Source organism: Dipodomys spectabilis, unplaced genomic scaffold (assembly GCF_019054845.1).
Source record: "Dipodomys spectabilis isolate Male_0828 unplaced genomic scaffold, ASM1905484v1 ptg000003l, whole genome shotgun sequence".
NCBI lineage: Eukaryota > Metazoa > Chordata > Mammalia > Rodentia > Heteromyidae > Dipodomys > Dipodomys spectabilis.
This window is the reverse complement of record NW_024870680.1, coordinates 7,120,857-7,142,836: the sequence shown is the minus strand read 5'-3', so window position 1 is coordinate 7,142,836 and position 21,980 is coordinate 7,120,857. Positions and strand designations below refer to the sequence as shown.

Below are 21,980 nucleotides of genomic sequence, written 5' to 3'. Positions count from 1 at the left end.
AGTATGTTTTTCTTATCTGTGGTTACCCAAGAATGTGACCACACTTCTCAGAGGTTGTGTGCTTGTGAAAAGCAGCACTTCTGGAACAAATGATCATATTTAGTATATCTACTGTTTCCAATATTTATGTCTTCAGTCATAGCATTAATTTAATTTTTAATTTAAGTTCTTATTTAATGTTATTATATTTATTTTAATACTAGTTCTCATCATCCAGATTAGCTTCAAATTTGTGATCCTCCTATTTTAGACTCCTAAGTACAAGAATTAGACATGTGCCACTTTGCCTGGTAATATTTTAAAAGTAAATTTTCATCAATGTGAAACATGAATTTTGTCAGACTTAATTGTTGTTATTATTTTAAACATATTTAAAATATTTATATGTAGAATCATATGGTATTAATATATATTTAAATTAAAGCCTTCCAAATAAAAGGGATGTCTTTGTGTTAAGAAAATATTTAAAATATGAAAACAAAGCAAGAAGCTTACTTTTTTGAAAAGTTACACTAAAACATTATCAAAAATACTTATCAAATTTAAAAGTATACTTTTAAAGGCTGAGAATGTGGCTTGGTGGTAGAGTGCTTGCTTAGCATGCATGAAGCCCTGGGTTCGATTCCTCAGTAACACATAAACAGAAAAGGCCAGAAGTGACACTGTGGCTCAAATGCTAGAGTACTAGCATTGAGCCGAAGAAGCTCATGGACAGTGCCCAGGCTCTGAGTTCAAGCCTCAGGACTGGCAAAAAAAAAAAGGTTTTATGTTTTTATTACCATAAAGGACATGAAATTAGTACTCTTCCTTTATATCTCTTTTTTTTCTTATTTTTTCTTTTTTTTTATGTTTAGACAGGGGAGAGCGCACACGCAGTCTCCCACTATCAGAAATTATGCAGCCGCCTTTCCCCATGTGAGGAAATCACAGAGGTCAGTGCATCCCGAGTGCAATGGACATGCTTCACCCTGAGAAAGGCACCTGCATGATCCTGGTGTTTCCCCAACAGGTAAATATATATATATATATATATATATATATATGATTTCTTTTTTTATAGAACCAGAATTGTTATCCTACTTCCCCTCATTTCTAAGTTTATTATCATCACCTAAATGAATTGATTTTTCTTGTTGTTGTTGTTGGTCATAGGGCCTGAATTCTAGGCCTGGGCGCTGTCCCTCAGCTCTTCAGTTCAAGGCTAGCACTCTACCACTTGAGCCACAGAGCCACTTCTGGCTTTTTCTGCTTATGTGGTGCTGAGGAATCGAACCCAGATCCTCATGCATGTAAGGCAAGCACTCTACCACTGCACCACCTTCCAAGCCCGATTCATTGATTTTTATTGAGGTGATTTTTACACAATTCTATTTTTTTCTTTTTTTTTTTGGCGGGGGCGGAGGGGGGTCCGGTCGTGGGGCCTGAACTCTGGGCCTGGGCACTGTACCTCAGTACTTCAGCTCAAGGCTAGCGCTCTACCACTTGAGCCACAGCAGCACTTCCGGCTTTTTCTTTTTGCTTATGTGGTGCTGGGGAATCGAACCCAGGGCCTCATGCATGCAAGGCAAGCGCTCTACCACTGAGCCACCTTCCCAGCCCCTCTATTTTTTTCTTACTTGTATTCATAACATAGGCTGCAAACAAATTTTCTAAACAAATTTTAAAAACAAATTTTACTGAAGTTACAAATTTTAGTAAAGACTTCATTCCCAGCTAGCAACCTAAGGCTCACACTTGTAATCCTAGCTACTCAGAAAGCTGAGATCTGAGGATTATGGTTTGAAGCAGCCAAGGCAGGAATGTTCATGAGACCCTTCTTTCCAATTAACTAGCAAAAATCCAGAAGCAGAGCTGTGACTCAGAATGGTAGAGCTCTAGCCTTGAGCAGAAGGACAGCACCCAGGCCCTAAGTTCAAGCACCAGTACTGGCACCAAAAAAAGAAAAGAAAAAATACTCCATTCGCTCATATATAGAAATTTAAATATTTTCTTTCTTTAGTATTTTCCTTTTTTTGTCAATCATGGGGCTTGAACTCTAGGGCTGGGAAGGTGGCTCAGTGGTAGAATGTTTGCCTCGCATGCATGAGGCCCTGGGTTCAATTCCTCAGCACTACATAAGCCGAAAAGGCCAGCAGTGGTGCTGTGGCTCTAGTGGTATAGTACTTGCCTTGAGCTGAAATGTCAGGGACAGAGTCCAGGCCCAGAGTTCAGGCCCCATGACTAGTCAAAAAAGAAAAAAAAAAAAGAAAGAAAAAAGAAAAAGAAATATGGGGCTTGAACTCTGGGCTTGTGCACTGACCCTGTGCTCTGCACCTCAAGGTAAGTGCTCTACTGCTTGAGCCACAGCCCCACTTCTGGTTTTCTAATGGTTTTATTGGAGGTAAGAGTCTCATGGACTTTCCTTCCCAGGCTGGCTTTGAACCATGATCCTCAGAGCTCAGCCTCCTGAGTAGCTAAGATTACAGGCGTGAACCACCAGTGCCTGGCTAATATTTTCTTTGTGTATTTTCATTTGTACTCATGGCTACAGTCTAGCACTAACAGAATTGACAGTGAAGTGTAAATAAAGGAAATGTCCTCAGATATGAGTAATGTAACTTTCTAATTGACATAATCTTTATGTTATTAGAAACATACTAACATGAAAACATTGAAAAAAGTGCTATCTATGATAACCAGAAAGATTGGACTTAAGTTCTAAGGTTTTCTCATAATGTATAGAAGAAAAATTTTGGATGTTTAATACTTAGAAGTACAAAGAAAAAGAAATTTTTCCATAAAGATAGTGGTTTTATTTCTATTTTTTCCTATTAACAAACCCATCTTTGAGATAATATTATACTTTATATTAGATGTATGGACAGAAAGGGTCCAGTAGGGATGGCAAAAGGCAAAGGTGACTTGGGCCCAGGAATAGAGAGAAAACAACTTTAAATCCTTCCAGTTTTTTATACTTTCATCAGTTTGCACTGGCTTTTCAGCTCATAAATTGCTCTATTCTTTGGTTCCACCATTAGCATGGTCTAAATTCCATGGTTGATGATCAAATCCACTCTCTTGTTAATATTCTCAACTCCATTGCACTCTGCTTACTGCAATTACTACATTTCAGAACCGAATTTATTTTCTGAAACTGTGAACTAAATACGATATCATTTGAATGCAGGCATGCACTTACTAATTAACCGTAATTTGAGAGGGAACTAGAGGTGGAGAGAGAATCCTCAGGAATATAACTCTTGGAGGCAGTATTTGGAAAAACAGGAGATGTTTGCGAACAACTCTGTCTCTTGATGCTGACAGAGACTATTTGAATTTCAGTTACTGAGTCCTACAATCACTGGCTCTCCATATGGACAGCTTTGGTGACAGGTTTCATACCGTGGATTTCCATACTTATTGGATTTTATTTTTACAAAAGGAGGAAACATGTAGCTAAAGGTAAAAATATCTCTTTCAGTATATAAATATCTCTTCTCAGTGTTATCTGTTCCTTACCTTTCTGCTTAGAAACAAGGTTAATATTTGCAAAATGTATGCTCAAAGGAAACATCATATCTATAAAGTATAGTATATACCTTCTGCAAGGACCTTTGTGTGTATTAAAATAACTAATTTACATAAAACACCTTACACTGGATCAATACCAAAGGCACAAAAGGAGCTTGTTATTATTGTTGCCATCATCATTATTAATCATTTTGGGGGGGAAAGGAGTAGGAAGATTAAAAAGCGATGAAAAAGATAAGTCAAATATTCATGTTATATTAAGTATTCATGAGTTCCTAAATTAACCACCATGGGTGATAGTCATTATGACATGTACATGCTCTGTGCAAGAAACAGAAATAAAATCCAAAAGTGCTCATTAGGCCAACCAAAAAATGTAGGTCTACTTTCCCCTGCAAGTGTGTATATTAATCCAAGGAAAGACATTGATGAACAGTTCACTGGGGACATCATTTCTAGTCCTTGTACCACACCATCGCCAAAGAAAAGACAGAGAAAAATAGAGCTTATGAACATCATATGGTAGGAGTCATTTAAAATGTTTGCAGATTACCCTGTATGTGTTCATTGAATCATCACTTTCTTTTTTTTTATTTTAATTTTTATTTTTTGTGAACATACTGTACAGAGGGGTTACAATTACATGGGCAAGATAATGAGTACATTTCTTATCAAGCATTGCAGCCTCCTCCTTTGTTTACCCTTCACATCCCTTCCCAGCCTCCCCCCCCCCCACCAAAGTTGTAAAGTTCGTTTTCGACATGACAACTTGTACTTCTTATTGTTGCAACGGGTCCACCTGTATCCTTAAACGACTTGTTTTTCCCCATCTCCTCCACAAATTATACCGACATCAAATATAGTGAAAGCAGGGGTTATACTGTGGGGGAGGGACATACAAAGCAACAAAGAAATAATCTTATAAATGCGTTAGAAACAAATGCATGAAAGAAAAAAAACATTAAAATACATATCTAAGGGTTCATTTTCCTAACATCACATTATCTGACCTTTTCTGCTTGACTCATACATATACTAAATATTGCAAATAAGGGAAACCATGTGACCTATGTTTCTTGGGGCTTGGCTTACTTCACTTAATATAATTTTTTCCAAGCCTTTCCATTTCCTAACAAATGGGGCAATGTCATTCTTTCTGATGGAGGCATAGAATTCCATTGTGTATATATACCACATTTTCTTGATCCATTCATCTACTGAGGGGCATCTGGGTTGGTTCCATATCTTAGCTATCGTAAATAATGCTGCAATAAACATAGTTGTGCTGGTAGCTTTAGTGTGGTCTTGTTTGTAAACATTTGGGTAAATGCCCAAAAGTGAGATTGCTGGGTTGTAGGGGAGCTCTATGTGAAGTCTTTTGAGGAACCTCCATACTACTTTCCAAAGTGGTTGAACAAGTTTACATTCCCACCAACAATGAAGTAAAGTTCCCTTCTGTCCGCTGAATCATCACTTTCTTTCCCTTTGCTTTTTACTATATCTCTTAACCTGGTTCAATTAACTGTTCAATTGATGTGGAAGGACTCATCTGAACACTAGATCCCTGATCACATCATGACATTGTTAAGACACACGGTAGCCCCTGAAAATGAGCTCTCTCCCTTAAACCTTGATCTTAATATTCCTGCCCATATCTACAATAAACTTGCTTTCTCAGGATGCTGTTTCACATATTCAAACTGTTTCAGTTATTGGAGATCAAGCCAAAGGTATGGGATGGCAACCACATCTGGCCTTCTGAGATATTAGTACTGAGAACTGGCCAGAAATGTGTGAGATGGTCCCCAAATCCTTGCACTGGCAAGCTATCTCAAGTCTTCATGTCACCTTCCTGATGATGTCAAAGGACTGTAGTCATTATTTCTGCTGAGCACAATTAAGTCTTCAACATGCTTCCCAGTAATGAAAGCTACAGGCTGCTCCATTCTAATTGCTATATTGTGGTATTTCAGTGTTATACGAATATGCCATTACTAGTAATATATGATGCTAGTATGATTGTATGATGATGGTGTGATTGTATGATTATTTGTAATTGTATATATCTTTGGAAATGTATGTCCAGGTCTTTCACTTGTGTAGTGAATGGGTTTTTCTCTTATTGATATTTAAGAAAATTTTCTTTTATATTTCAGATACAATTTTTTATCAGATATTTATTTTTCAGGTAGTTTGCCCCAGTTTGAAACTTTTTTTAGTGATTCTCAGAACAGTGTTTTGTACTTGTTTTGTTTTTGTTTATGTATGTGTGTATGTGTGTGCCAGTCCTGATGCTTGAACTCAGTGCCTGGGCACTGTCTCTGAGCTCAAGGCTAGCAGTTTTACTATTTGAGCCACAACTCCACTTCTGGCTTTTTGTGCCAGTCCTGGGATTTGAACTCTAGGCTAAAGTTTTAAATTTAAATGAAGTCCAAATTATCTACCTTTCTTTTTATTGATAATGTAGACACATGGATACAGAAGGTCAATTGTTTCAATTCATTTAACATCAGAATAAATATGTGGCAGAATACAAGTCTCTTAAAAAGTTGTGTGTGTGTGTGTGTGTGTGTGTGTGTGTGTGTGTGTGTGTATGAATGTGTGTGTGTATTACCAAACTGTATTCCAAATAAAAAGCTATATCATGAGGGTATGTTTTTGAAAAGTCAGTTTGGGAAGTGGGTACAGTAGCTAAACATTTTGGATCTTGTAAGCTCCTCTTACAAAGGTTCATTTGGGACTGAAGATGTGGCTCAAGTAGCAGAGCACCTACCTAAAAAGTTTCACTCATGCACTGTCTTGGAACTTTATTCCAGAGCCTCTGTGTTGTGGATGGTTCCCCCAAGTTATATCCCAGGAAGAAGTTGAGCCTTATTAATAGGAAAGAAGTATCATTCACTTCTATTTACATGCAAATGGTCCCAGCAGAATACAAAGAGAGACAGTGAAAATGATGACATTGATCTAATTGTCTGCAGGCTGGAATCACCAAGTTTTTGAAAGAAGGCCACAGAATGACCTGACCCAGACACACAAATACAGCCAGAAACAATTGAAGATCTTAGCAACAAGGAAAAAAGAAAGTTTCTTTCTGCATACACAGCTATTTTGAAAGCATTTCTTGTTGTTTTCAATCGGGGCCCCATCTCCTCTAAAGAAGGTTTCAGCCCACTTTTAATCAGAGACCCTACTGCCCTCAATCCCTTGTGTGTGCCAGCTCACCAGCTTCTGTTTCTCGATCCATCATTCCCTCACACAGTTTCCAGCTCTGGCTCTATGATGCTATCACACTTAAGAATAAAGCATCCTGCATGGCACTTCAAAAACATTCCTGTGAACCTCATATCCATTGCACAAGGCAAGCACTGCAAAACCAGTATTTAAGATAAAACAAACAACAGATATGTACTATTAGTATTTCAATTAAAATTGTGTGTGTGTGTGTGTGTGTGTGTGTGTGTGTGTGTGTGTATAAAGATAAGGGAAATTAAATCCAGGGAAATGAGTTCACTTTATAAAAATTCTAAAGCAAGCAAATAGGGAGAAAGAACTCTGAGATTTCTTAGACTTCCAGCTCTAACACTATTTACACAGTACCTGCTTCAGCTGTGTGGTTAATATATTCAGTGAAAGGATGAAATGAGAGGCATCCTTAAAATGTATTATTTAATGACAGCATTTTTCTGATTTATATTTTTAGTTGTTTTTTTAAATCTCAGCTTGTTTGATCCATGCCCTGTGGACCTTGAAAACTTTTGCTGAGGAGCTTTTTGCCACCACCTCCCGGTCTGCTGCTTGCTCTAGTCCTGCTTCTAGACCTCCTCCTACCTTACCTCAGCCCCTTCTGTCTATACAGCACCACTACCAAGAAGCCGTGCTGCTAAATCATGCCTTGTCCTGTTTCCCACACCAAAACCCTGGCCAACTGATACCAGTCTGGATCAAATCAACATCTTGGATGTGTGTGCTGGTCCTGGGACTTGAACTCAGGGCCTGGACATTTTCCCTGAGCTTTTTTGCTCAAGGCTAGCTAGCATTCTACCACTTGAGCTATAGTTCCACTTCTGGCTTTCTTGGTAGTTTATTGGAGCTATCAGTCTCATGGATTTTCCTATGTGGGCTGGCTTTGAACCCTGATCCTCAGATCTCAGCCTCCTGAGATGTGAGCCATTGGCGATTGGCCAGACCCATAGCAGTGTAGCCCTTCTAGCACAGCCCTTCCTTGACTCCAGTTCCATTCACTCCTCCGGGACCTGGCTCAAAGTTCCATACCATCTAGCAGAGGTAATGTGGAGACTAATCTTTAGAGTCAGGGAGAGACCTAGGGCTAAATCGTATTATATGAGCTGGACAAATTACTTCAGCTTTGTAAACTTCAGTTTTCTGTTTGCATAAGAAAGGGAATATTGGTGGCAGCAGCCAATGCTGGTGGGATGGTATCTGCTGGTTTACTAAAGAAGCTGTCTGCTTGTGCCGGCAGTTAACTATGTGCTCCTGTGGGGGAAACACCATGTTACATCTATCTTTGTACCCAGCATCTCTCAGTGCTGGCATGTAGCTGGCACTCAAGAAATGTGTGTTGCATGAACAATGCCTGTAACAAACAGCTGGGCTTTATTCTTTCCTGCCTCTTGCTCCTATGAAACATCTCCTCCTGATTCCTCCTGAATTTCCCTGGAAGGGAAACAACTATAACCAAGGACAACCTAGGGAAATGGGACTGGACTTCCATGAGCTGAACAAGCTGTGGGTGTTGGACTCTGAGGTTTCCCAGCAGACCATAGAGCTCAAGGAACAGTACAAGGACTTTGTGAATAAAATCGGCCAGTTTCAGAATAGAGTGGTCTAATAGAGCTTGCTAATCAACTTGCAAAAGAAGCAGAAAATGAGAAGATGAAGGTCATTGATGCTTTGAACTTGTACAAATCTATAACAAAAAGTACATCCTGTGTAAGTATTACAGACCTCCGAAGGCTGTAACGCCTCGTTGGGGAAGTGGTACTAAACAGTGCCCCAAACTGCAGGTAGCAAAGCAGCACAGGGCCTCACCTTTTGCATTCTTAGTATGAATACAGTCTGTACCTTTGATCCACCTTTTGTAAACTCACAAAGCTTTGGAAAGAAAAGCAATAAATTGTTTTCAAATAGCTTGACAGAAAAGAAAGGAAGGAAGGAAGGAAAGAAGGAAGGAAGGAAGGAAGGAAGGAAGGTAGGAAGGAAGGAAGGGAGGGAGGGAGGGAGGGAGAGAGGGAGGGACAAGGGAGGGAGAGAGGGAGGGAGGGAGGGAAGGGAAGGAAAGGGAAGGGAAGGGAAAGGAAGGGAAGGGAGGGAAAGGAAGGGAAGGGTAGAAAGCTAGCACACTATAGTCATGCAATAAAAGGTAACTATTCTCAATTATTACCCTAGATCTCTTCAAGACCACAAAGCCTTTTATTATTTAGGAATAATTTTATATTCAAATTAAAGGACTGATAAATGACTACATGAATGGGTGATTAAATGGATGAGTCAAAGCAATGGATATACCTGAGGTAAACAAAGAACCAGATTATCTGCTACTTCACACATGCTCTGCCAAGTTCTGGGCAAACAGCAGTAAATTGGGTAGGATCACTGCTCCCATGCTGCTTCAAGTCCAGAAATTATTGTGCCTTCCTATAGTTTTTAGTATACAATCTATTATGACACTGAGAAAACTGTTCTGGAACCATGATAGTGCACATTAATTCTTGGGTTGTTGGCCCAATCCTGCTGCTTCTTTTGTATCCTCCAAGGCTAGGTATCAATAAATCAGTCAAGCTTACAGAAGAATACAAAGGCATGACCACGGTTAATCTGTAGATTTCCAACCCTTCCCCAGAAACCAAACTTTGGTTCCCGAGTAAACTTCTGTGTGGCCACCTCTTCCTCCTCAGGAAAATTAGAGGCCTACATATACTTGGGACAGATAAAGGGCAGCCAATCAGGTGTCAGACACCTTCCTTCTGGTGACTCAGCTGGGGAAAAGTCAGACACAGGCACTAGGGATTATTGTGTTTACTTATTCACGGAGTAGAAGACCAGAAAGCCTGAATCCACCCACCTCTGTCTTCTCTCTCCTTTGTCTGCTCTTGTGGCTAGAAGTAGGGACATCTGGCTGGCATCATGTGGTTTCACAGAGCCAACTTGACATTCAGCAGGTGACTTCACAAAGCAGCAAGAAATGAGAATACAAAAGCAGTGCTCAGCCGCCTCCTCATCTTTTATAGTTAGTTCAGATAGGGACAGGTAGGCAGGCAGGGAGAGAGAAGGAAAAAGGAAATGAGGAGGATGGGGTTCATAAACAGAAGCTCTGACACTGAGGGGCACAGAGAATTTTATATTCTTTGGGGGTTTTATATGACAAAACAATTGTGGAAGATGAGCATTTAGGAATAAATAATAACTGGCTGCCAGGATTCTTGTTAGCCATGGTGATTATCTCCCAGCCAAAGTCAACAGGCAAAGACTGATAAGAGACACATCCTGTTCTGCTTACAATTCTATTTAGAGCTTTTTTATCCCTTTTATTTAAAAGCTGATTTATTCAGGATCTGGACTATGAGGCTCTTATCCCTGAACCTCATTTGTTTTAACTACTCAAAACCAGAAAAGAAAAGATGCCAAACCAGATGGTAAGAAAGGTCTGAGTTCATGCAGTGCCATCTTTCCAAGGCTATAGAAGCAGGAGCCTGTGTTACTGCATCAGCTTGTGGCTAAGCGTCATCCAGAAGCCCCCTCCCCCACAGCCCAACCAAGCCATAGGCAGCTGCTTCCAAGCACAGTGGCTGCCAACCATCCAACTGGAGGTGAGGAGATGAAACCATCGCCATTTATCACCTGTCACAAATTCAGACAACCATCGTCAAAGAACAAGGGGGACTAGAAAGAAAGCTAGTGTTCTGCTTCCCACTTGCAAAGAAGAAGACAGGAGCTTATATTTTTCCAATAGTCTCCTATTCTTGACTGAAATAGGGAGGCAGAGACTGTGTATGGATCTTTCTAGGAATCAAAAAGACTTGTCCAAAGTCTGCACATTAACTGTGTGCCTCTGGAAAGAGCTCATTATCTTAAACCTGGTTCTATAATATCTATAAAAGGAGAATAATAAGATCATCTGACCCAGTCTTGATGAAAACCAAGAGATATGACAAACCTTCTGAAGTGTAAAACACAGAACAGTAATTGTTATAAACCAAATGTGACCAGAAAGTCAGCTCAGCTGTCAATCTCAGTCCTTGTGTACATCAGGAGAAGGATTCAGGCAAGACACAGTGAAAGTGATAAGAAAGTCTATTAGTAGGGCTGGGAAGGTGGCTCAGTGGTAGAACGCTTGCCTTGCATGCAGGAGGCCCTGGGTTTGATTCCTCAGCACCACATAAGCAAAAAGAAAAAACCTGTAAGTGGCGCTGTGGCTCAAGTGGTAGAGTGCTAGCCTTGAGCTGAAGAGCTGAGGGACAGTGCCCAGGCCCAGAGTTCAGGCCCCACGACCAGACCCAAAAAAAAAAAAAGAAAGTCTATTAGTAAAAGCATACAACAGAGTAAAAATGTTTCACATGGCATGATGACCTGGAAAAAAGACACTTCAGTTCATTTTAGCCACCTCTGGGAAATACAGATCGATTAGATAGATTATAGATAGATAGATAGATACATAGATAGATAGATAGATAGATAGATAGATAGATAGATGACAGAGAATATAGGTTTTAATAGAGGAAGAATTAGGGTGCTGAGAGCAAAGGTTTGCAATGTTAAGAGTCACATTTACAGGTATGAGTCTGGCTAGTCATTATTGTGGTTCTGGTTCTCCCAGGTTCTAGAAAGGTTGTTACCACTGTCCTTATTCCTGGAGGGAACCAATCTGGTTCCCATGAGATGACTCCACTGGCTCTAGGGTGCTGCCTGATTGTTATAGGTAATTGTCCTCAATTGGGGTGATCTGCCCTGCAAGGCACTTTGTTCCCTAGGCCTGGTTTCCATTCCTCTTCATATACATGTTATTGATCACTCTTGTCTTTCCTGGAGTTCAAGGTGAATGCAAAGTGACTATAAAGAGGCAAAATAGAAGCAGAGATGTCAAATGTTTTCACACTTTTAGCTAATTTTGGCATAAATACCTCTTACACTTTTTTTTCCAGTCCTGGGGCTTGAACTCAGGGTCTGAGCATTGTCTCTGGGGTTCTTTTTGCTCAAAGCTAGCACTCCACCACTTAAGCCACAGCGCCACTTCCAGCCTTTTCTGTTTATGTGGTGTTGAGAAATCCAATCCAGGGCTTTGTGCATGCTAAGCAAGCACTCTACCGCTAAGCCACATTTCCAGCTCCTAAATATACTTTCAATAGCCTGAAAGTGGGTTATCTCCAGAGTGAGCATTAGCTTTTGTGATCTGAGTACTTATTGAGGTGATCTATGAGAATTTCCTAGTCCCTACATCTTGGGAGTCTGGAAATTTAATTCTAGTATTTCTTCTCAAAAACTCTTGTGAGTTTATCCTGTTTTTAGGTTCCCTTTGCATTTCTCCACCCTTCGTGGCTTATCACTATTTATCATACTATACTACTCTTGAATATACATCCAAAGGAAAGTAGTATATCATTGTTTTACAGATACCTATAAACCCATATTTATAGTAGCACTATTTGCAACAGCCAAGTTATAGGGTCTGCCAAAAAGCCCACCAATAGATGGGTAAAGAAAATGCGGTATGTATTGCTGAATGATATGTGAGGACTCTCCTTAGCTTCTCAATTTCTATGCAAAAATCACAGGTCCTTGAGATCTAAACACATGTAAAGAATTTCAAGTTGCCTCACCAAAAGGAGAGTCTCACAAGTGGGAAGTTTTAGCAACGTTATATATCTTAGTATAATAAGATAAAGTAAAAAGAGATGCTAATTTGCCTACATGAAGGCTACTTGGTGAAGGAGGACTGGAAAGCATTCCTAGAAAAGGAATTTGGGAAAATAAAAAAGACCCTCTTTGGAACAGTTGAGTACCTAAATGTACATGTCTCATACAAAGACATACAAGTAGCCAAGAGTTATTGAAAAAAATATTCAACCTCACAAATCAAAAGACATGCAAATCAAAATGCACAAGAAAATATGACCTCAGTAAGGTTGAATAGTATCAAAAAAAAGACTGAATAGTGAGGAGGGTTCAGAGGAAAGAGAACTCTTACACCTTGTGGATGGGAATGTAAATTAGTGTGGACATTATGGAAGACAGTATGGAAGTTCTTCAAAAATATGGATTACCAGGCTGGAGGCATGGCTCAGTAGCAACTTGCTTTCTTAGCATGTGTGAGTTCAATCTCTAGTACCCAAAATAGATATATAAACTAAGAAGTAAAGTAAAATCATAAATAAATAAAAATAAAAACAGAACTACCATATGACTCAGAAATTTTTCCACTGGGCAGATAGCCAATAGAAATAAAATCAGTATATTGAACAGACATTACCTATAATTAGAGCATTATTTGTAATAGCTAAGACATAGAAATAATCTAAGTGTCCACCAACGGATGAATAAATAAAGAAAATATAATGGCCTGGTACCAGTGACTCACATTTGCCCTCCTGGCAACTTGGAAGGATGAGAACTGGAAGACTGCAGCTTAAGGTAAGTCTGAATAGAAAGTTGGCAGAACCCTCTTCTCAACTCATAGCTGGGCTTAGTGGCATATACCTGTCATCCCATGCTATGTGAGAGGCTGAAATTGGAAAGACTGTAGCCCAAAGGCACTGAGCAGGAAAGTCTGAAACTCTGGAAGGAAGTTGGACAATACAAAGAGTGCCTGAGATTCCAGCAATGATTGGAAGCCTAAAATAAGTAGAATGTGGCTTGGGCAAGACACCCAGATAGAAACCAAATCCATATCCTAAAAAAAAATAAAAGTGGAAAACAGGGATGGAGATGTGGTTTAGTGGTAGCTCATCAGCCTAGCAAAATGAGGCCCTGAATTTAAACTCCAGGACCATCAAAAACAAGAAGAAAGAGCTGGAGGAAGGAAGGAAAGAAGGAAGGAAAGGAGGGGAAAAGAGAGACAGGGAGGGAGAGAGAAAGGGAAGGATGGATGGATGGACAGACAGAAGAAAAGAACAAAAGAGAAAGAGAAAGGGAGAAGAAAGAGAAGGAGAGAAGGGAGGGAAGAAAAATAAAGAGACAGAAAAAGGGAAGGAGTTAGAAGGTGGAAGAGAAAAACAGATAAAGAGAAAAGAAAGGGAAGGAAGAAAGGAGATGTGTGTGTGTGTGTGTGTGTGTGTGTGTGTGTGTGTGTGTGTGTGTGTCATGGAACACTATTCAGCCAAAGAAATCGTATTATTTATAGCAACATGAACACATGAATGGAGTGAGAGATTGCTATGATAAGAGAAATGAGCAAGGCAATGAAAGACAAAAAGAAGAAAGAGAATGTCCTGACTTATATCTCATCATATGGTTTATGAGTAATGCAGCAATTATCTCTAATCAAATTAATATTCTTAGACTCAAAGTTAGGGATAAGCCAGGTAAACCACTTCCTAAAGCCCCAGTTTATAAAGAGAGCTAAAGCCAATCCAGGTGATATAATGCCAATACATGCTTTAAAAAAAAAGTGACAGCAACCCAATTTCACCAGAGAAATCCACCAATGGGTGAGGAGAAAGACTCAACTCATGCTACCTGAATAATGAGTGTCTGTGAGTTCACCTGGTACAGAGAAAATACCCCTCTAGAGTTCTGTGCTCCTGGCAGGTCCTTAACCTCCCCTTCATCCTCCCCTTTCAATTAGTGCATTAGCACCAGAACTTTCCTCTCCTTTTATGCTTCCAAAAAGCTGCAAGTTTTTATATTCCCACGAGAAATAGATGAGAGTCTCATTTTCCCCATTTTTACTACCCTCATTATTCTGTAGTTGTTTTGTGATAGTTTAGAAATGTTGCCCTGGTTAGGCTTGAGGGCTGAGGTTGCAGGCATACACTACTATGTCTAGCTTATTGTTTTTTAAAATGTGTATTGTTATTATAAAGGTAATGTACAGAAGGGTTACAATTACCTAAGTCAGGTCAACGGCAGGAAAATGTCACCCCTTCCCTGGCTCTCCTCCATTTTCCCTCCCATTCCCCCCTCTACAAACTATATAATTCATTTTCAACATAGTGTCTCGTGAGTACCACTGTTCAGCTTACTGCTTTTATAGCCACAATAATGTGTTCATACATGATTCTGATTTGCAGTTTCCCTTAATAAATAATGAGGTGGGCTGGGAAGGTGGCTTAGTGGTAGAGTGCTTGCCTTGCATGCATGAGGCCCTGGGTTCAATTCCTCAGCACCATATAAGCAAAAAGAAAAAAGCCAGAAGTGGCGCTGTGTCTCAAGTGGTAAAGCGCTAGCCTTGAGCTGAAGAGCTGAGGGACAGCGCCCAGGCCCAGAGTTCAGGCCCCACAACTGGACCCAATAAATAAATAAATAAATAATGAGGCTGGGCATCATGTCATTTGCTTGACCATTTGTATTTCTATTTTGGAAAAAAATGAAATTTACTCAAACATGTCATGCAATGCTTCCTTTTCAGCTTATACTCATTGAAAGTACTCTAGCAACAAACATACAGAAAAGTTACCCTATGATCTTACAACCCCCTATAATGCAACAAATAGTTTTGCTCCAAGTTTCTTGTTTGTATGCCTGTTTTTTCCATCTCTCATTTTTAATATTTTTCATAAGCTATATAAACTAGTGCATAGTGGTGCCAGATATAAATGTCTATTGCACAGTGAGAGAATAAATGAACAACGAAGAAAAGATCTGAGATGACCCCTATCTCCAGAAAAGTTCCCTGTACCTTTGTGGGCAAAGGCATAAGCTAACTTCTTTCAGCAATACTCAGCTGGCAGAAGAATTATTTCCCGGTCTCAGCTGGCAGGGCTCCCAACCCCATGGCTGGCTCTGGGTTGGGAAATGAAAGGGAAGGATGACTGTACATCACCACTGTGTGAAGTGAGCAACACTTACTTCAGGAAAAAAAATGTCTTCTTTATTCACCTTCACCTCAACCCAGAAGATCTCTGGGCCATTCAGCTTTGTGTCCAGATCCTTTCTCGTCCATCTCGGGAAGCCAGAGCTGGGCCCACTCCCGCTCTTCTGGTGTGTGGTCCGAGTTTCAATTCTGTCTGGCAGACAGTGTGGAGGGACCCAGGTCAGTGGGGTCATCAAAATGCTAAGAGAAAATCTGATTGATGAGCAAGTGTCAGCAGGAATGAATGGAGGCCTTAATTAATGACTTCTGCCCTGTTTCAAAGAAAGGTTCCCTTACACCCAGCTTTCTCTTTTCTCTGCAAAAGAGAAAAAGAAAGAAAAGAAAGGAAAAAAATTGTGGTAGGGTAAGGGTTTGAGGAAGCAAAGGAGGAAAAAACACCCCAATAATCCCAAGTTTTCTGAACGACATAAAGGGGACTTCAAAGACAGACATTCTGGGTAGTGTTTTTATGCGCGAGACTGGTTCAGTGATTCTCTCCTCTCTTTGTGTCCACGGACAGCTAGGCTCCAATCCAAAGCGAAAAAAGAAAAGGCCTCATTGTTCTGAGAGGAGCTAGCTTTTACAAGAAATTTCCTCCTTGCCACTGGGGCAAATTAACTGGCTAGGCCCGGGGTACTCTGGGAGCATTTCTTCCAGAGCTGGCTCCACCCTGCTGCCCCTCCCCGCTCACTCCAGAGTACCTGTCACACAGACTGCCCAGCGGGCTTTGACTTGATCGGAGTCAGTATGAAAGGCATACATGTAACTCAGAGGAGGTGGTCTGGTAAGAATAAGCCACAGAAGATTCCTCCAAGTAGTGTCTGTGCTGAGGGTCTCATTCAGCATTGGTTTTAGCTGGCAGCCCAGCAACTGACTCTTTGCCATGTATCTATCTGGTGCTGAGCTGAGTGATGCAGCAGAATATAAAGAGGAAAAGGTTCAAATCGCAGCCCAGCCAGTCACTTAAGCTTTCTGACCTTTGAAGTCTCATGGAGATGATCACACCTGTTTTGAGAGCTTGCTGAGGAGCTAATGACATGAGTTAACATGGGTAAAATTAGTGGTCAGTGTCTGGCACTGGGAGGGCCAGTTTTGAAAAGGAGTAAGGGACTAGTCCTTGCCCAGTGAGACATAAAAACACATGATTATGTTATGATGATACAAAGACTACAAGAAATGTGCCCATTCTTGGCACCCATAGCTCACACTTGTAACCCTAGCTACTCAGATCTGAGGGTCATGGGTCAAAGCCAGCCCAGACAGAAAAATCCAGGAGACTCTTATCTCTAATTAACTTCCAAAAAGCCAGAAGTGGAGCTGTGGCTCAAGTGGTAGAATGCTAGCCATAAGCACAAAAGCTCAGGGACAGCACCCAATCCCTGAGTTTAAGCACTAGGACCAACACACACACACACACACACACACACACACACACACACACAAAGTGTGTAAAAACTATAGGCTATAAAATTTAGAGTATGGTTTACAAAGTAGAATATTAGTTGGGCATCTCTTGTATGAAAGTCCAAAATCCACAAGGCCTGTACTGGAGCTTGAATTCAGGACCTGGGCATTGTGCCTCAGCTTTTGCACTCAAGGCTGACATTCTACCACTTGGGACATACCTCCACTTCTGGCTTTCTGGTGGTTAATTGAAGATAAGAGTGTCAAGGATTTTCCTGCCTAGCATCACTTTGATCCAGAAACCTCACATCTCAGGTAGCATTACAGGTATGAGTCACTGACACCCTGCTTCATTCAAGTTTTGTCAAACTCTAAAAAAATAACTACTTAAATTTGATAAAACAAAAAAATCATATACCCCAGTAAACAATTCAATAATAGAGACATTTCCATTATAATCAAGAGCAAAAACAGTTAACCATTATAACTCAGCCTCATTTTGGAGAATTTCAGGATAACACAAGGAGACCAGAAATATGCAAAATTTGCATCATGTTTTAAAAAGAGAGATAATGCCTTCAACATTTATAAGTGACATAATTTTTTTTGTTTGTTTGGGGGGTGCTGGTTCTGTCAGTGTCTGAACACCCTCCCTGAACCTTTTTTTGTTTTGTTTAGGTCAAGGCTAGCACTCTACCACTTGAGCTACAACTCTACTTCTGTTTTGTTGGTGGCTAATTGGAGATAAGAGTCTTACAGGCTTTCCAGCCTGAGCTGACTTTAAACTCTAATCCTCAGATCTCAGTCTCCTAAGTAGCTGGGATTGCAAGCATGAACCACTGGAGAGTTCAGTGTATATGTTTAGAATTCAGGGAAGAGTTTGCAGTTTAGGATATAAATTAGGAATTCATCAGTTCATATACAATACTAAGGCCAGGAGAGTAGTACAGACTGGTAGTACAGGGGCTGAGTCTTGTCATGCATCATGGTTAGGAAGAACAGGAGAATCGGAGTTCAAAAGAGGACAAGCATATTCCCCCAAATCATTAGCTACTCCCTTTGTGACACTAATGCATTAGAAAGGAAGATAGAAGAATATTTCCACTTACTGATATTAAATATCTAGAATAAATGTAATAAGAAATGTATAAAATCTATATAAAGGTAACTGAAATTCCCATAGAAAAATATATGACAAGGCTAAATAAGCAAAGAAACTCACCAAGTTCTTACATAGGGAAATTTCACCCAAAAGGTAAGGATTTCAGTCATTCCCAAGGCAATTTCAACAAAATTCCAATAGGTTTTAACTCTAGAAATGATTTTAAAGTATGTAACCTAACTATAAAGGAAAAAAAAGTGTAATTAGGGTATTTATGTCACAAAAGAAAGAATAGGACTAGAGATCATCATATCAAACAAAATAAGCCAGATGCAGAAAAAGAAATATCGAGGGCTTTTCAGGGTGGCTCAAACCTGTAAGCCAAACTACTTGGGGGATATCCGAAGGACTACAGCATGAAGTCAGTCCAGACAAACAGTTTGTGAGAGAGAGAGATCCCCCATCTCAACCTATAAGCCAAGAATGTCAGGTGGGGGCTGGGAATGTGGCTTGGTGGTAGAGTGCTTGCCTAGCATACATGAAGCCCTGAGTTAGAGTTCTTAGTATCATATAAACAGAAAAAGCCAGAAGTGGTAGTAGAGTGCTAGCCTTGAGCCAAAAAACAAACAAACAAACAAAAAACAACTTGGGGACAGTGCCCAGGCCCTGAGTTCAAGCATAGGACTGGCAAAAGAATATCAGGTGGGTAGGGTGAGGACTGCTTCCCCAAGAAGGATGGACCAGCAGTGACTGTCAGAGCACAGCAGAGTGAGCTGGGATCTGCCTGCGAAGGAAGGCTGCTTGGTACAGAGGGCTAAAGATGAAGAAAAGTGAAAGTGATGGGAACAGCAAGCTAGTATGGGCTGTTGTCAGGGCCTAGTCAGAGGGAGGAGGTCAGCTTTGCATTAGGTGCTTAGAACCCTAGCATGGTGAGAAGAGAGTCCATTGGAGAAGAGGATGTTATGGTCTGAATGTATTACCCAAAACTCATATGTATAGCCATGAAGAGATGGGAAGTTGGTGGATCATGAAACAGAGCCTCTGGAGCCTGAAATTAGTGCCCTGTCTTACAAAGTTCTATGTGTTGATGATGAAAAGACAATCAAAATTAGACAAACGTCATTGGCTGCTCATGCCTGCAATCCTAACTACTCAGGAGGCTGAAATCTGAGGGTGGCAATTTTGAAGCTACTGTGGACAGAAAAGTCCATGAGACACTCTACCACTTGAGCCACAGCTCCACTTCCAACTTTTGGATAGTTAATTGGGGACAAGAGTCTCACAGTTTCCTGTCTGGGCTAACTTCAAACCACAATTCTCAGCTCTCTGCTCCCTGAGTAGTTAGGATTACAGGCATGAGCCCCTGGTAGATGGCAAATATGGGTTTCCCTTCACATGTTACTTGTGTGTGTGTAAAGTGCCATGACCTTTGGTAAATAATTTTGTGATAGCTAATGAGTGCCAAAGTAACATGCTTTAGGAGGTGCTAATGGTGAGGGGTTTTTCTTTTAAAAAAAAAAAAAGAAATATTTTCAAGACTGCAGTGTTAAGAGTTCAATTAATAGAGAAACAATATCTGGTGATTTTTCTCAGCAAATGCCCACCAACAATATTCAATCCCACAGACAATATTAGAGGAAACTTTTGAATAATGGCGTACAGCTAGTAGCATTTCTAGATGCAATCCTGATAAGTTTATCTGTTACACACAATACATACTTTATACATTTGGACATAATTCCTTCACAGAACACAATAAAGGCAAAATAGAGGGGCTGGGTATCTTATACTGTTGATTTTATTCCTGCGGTATTGAAAGTTGAATCCAGGGCCTTGCATGCTAGGTAAGTGCTCTATCACTGAGCTATATCTCAGCCTGAGGAAGAAGGAAAGGTCAAGAAGAAAGTATGGGCCCCTAGCCTGGGATCTGAAAAACTGAGTTCGATTTCTTTTTTTCAATAAGTTTTTTATGGTGAAAATACTGTACAGAGGGGTTATATTTACATGAGCAAGGTAATGAGTACATTTCTTATCCAGCATTGTTCTATTTCTTAAGATGAGAAATAAACAGATTTCTCTGTTTTTGAAAGTTCTAATTTTTGATGTCCTTACACCCCTCTCTCTTCAGTCATTTATTGGACCTGACTCTGGAGATGACAGAAAGCCAGTGGTTTTGCAATCTCCTCTGTATTACTGGGGTTTCTATAGATGTATTTCTGCAGTTTTACAACTTAACCCAGCACCTGCCATAGAGAAGGTGCTTTGTAACTATCAGGCACATAATTAGGAATAAATTTATAATGACTAAATCATTTTTTAAGCAAGTACCCTATGGCCTGCAATTAAAAGAGTATTCTTAAATACTCTGTGTGTAAAGGGGTTGGTATTATGCAGGTCTCTAGGCATTCATACAGAGTGAGACCAAAGGAGGATATTCTTATGAAAGGGACACAAATACACAATAACTATGTGCATCTGATCAAATAAAATAATATTTTTCTTAATAAACTGCAGGAAATTGAAACAAGAGGCTTATCTGTTGTTGCTGTTTTTGTTTTATTTTCCTTTTGTCTTGTTTGTTTATCTGTCTTTGGGATGGTAAGGGGAGGCAGGGAAATGGTAGGACAAAGTGTGAACAAATGCAGCGGTGGTACTCACTGAAAATGAACTATCTAACTTGTGGGTGGGGATGGAAAGGGAAAACTGGGATAGAGTGAAGAAAGGGTGACATTGTTCAAAAAGTACTCTTTTTCTGATGTATGAACTGTAACCCCACTGTACATCTCCTTTACAATAACAATAAATAATTTTTTTTAAAAATAGATACTAAAAAACGGGGGAGGGGAGTCACAACTGTAGTCCTAGATACTCAGGAGGCTGAAATGTGAAAGATCATGATTTGAAGCTAACTGGGAAGAGAAGTTTGTGAGATTTTGTCTCCAAAACAGCAAGCAAAAGTCAGGATTGGAAGTATGGCTCAAGTGGTATAGTGCCAGCTGCAAGCAAGCTAAGTGAAATTGAGGTCCTGAGTTCAAGCCCTGTACTGCCAGAAAGAAAGAAAAGGAAGGAAGAGAAGGGGGGGAGAGAAGGAGGGAAGGAAAAGAAAAAAGATAGCAAAGAAGGAAGGAAGGGAGCAAGGGAGAGAGGGGGGAGGGAAGAAGGGAGGAAGGAAGGAAGAAAAGGAAGGAAGGAAGGAAGGAAGGAAGGAAGGAAGGAAGGAAGGAAGGAAGGAAGGAAAGAAGGAAGGAAGGAAGGAAAAAGGAAGGAAGGAAGGAAGGAAAGGAGGAGGGAGGAAGGAAAGAAGGAAGGAAAGGGGGAAAAATTGGCCTCTAATCCCTCAATTCCAGTTAACACCATCACCACTGTCAATTATGACCACTGGAAATGTGTTTAGACAGTGCCAATGTCTCCTAGATAGCAAAATTGCTCCTTGTTGAGAATCACTTCCTAGAAAGAAAAGAAAAGATCAATCATCAAATATAGGGAAGTAATAAGAAAATGGACTCACTTTAATTGAAAACATCTACTGTGAGCTGGGTACAGTTTTGTATCCATTGTTCCATTTTAAGTAGGAATATGAAATAGAAAAGTCTCATCACACCCCGATTGCCTGCTGGAATCCCCCCAAGGTTACGTGAGGTCAAGCTCTCAAGTGATTAAGCCCCGCAACAGACACCATCACTTTCCTGACCCCATTCATGGGTTAGTAAAGTCCAGTTCCCACGCCGCCTGGAAGACAAGTGTTTGACATTGCTCCATGGATATTAATTCAAGTGACTCTGGGAGGCCTCAAAAATGACTTCCAGTCAGCTCCAAGGGAGAACAGGACAAACTCTAGCGCTTTGACGTCTGCTTCCTCTGCCCAAGCCATTGGCTGGCCATCACTGATGGAAGGCCTGAGTTAAGCTGAGAAGTGGAGCTGGTCAGATTGTGTGCTGA

General features: G+C 40.4%; 1 non-coding gene across 1 annotated transcript; it reads right to left on the bottom strand.

The window, feature by feature from the left end:
* Positions 1-855: 855 nt before the first annotated feature.
* Positions 856-1,017, bottom strand: LOC122116969. Its single transcript, XR_006149044.1, has one exon. It is a non-coding gene; the product is annotated as a U1 spliceosomal RNA (small nuclear RNA).
* Positions 1,018-21,980: the final 20,963 nt, after the last annotated feature.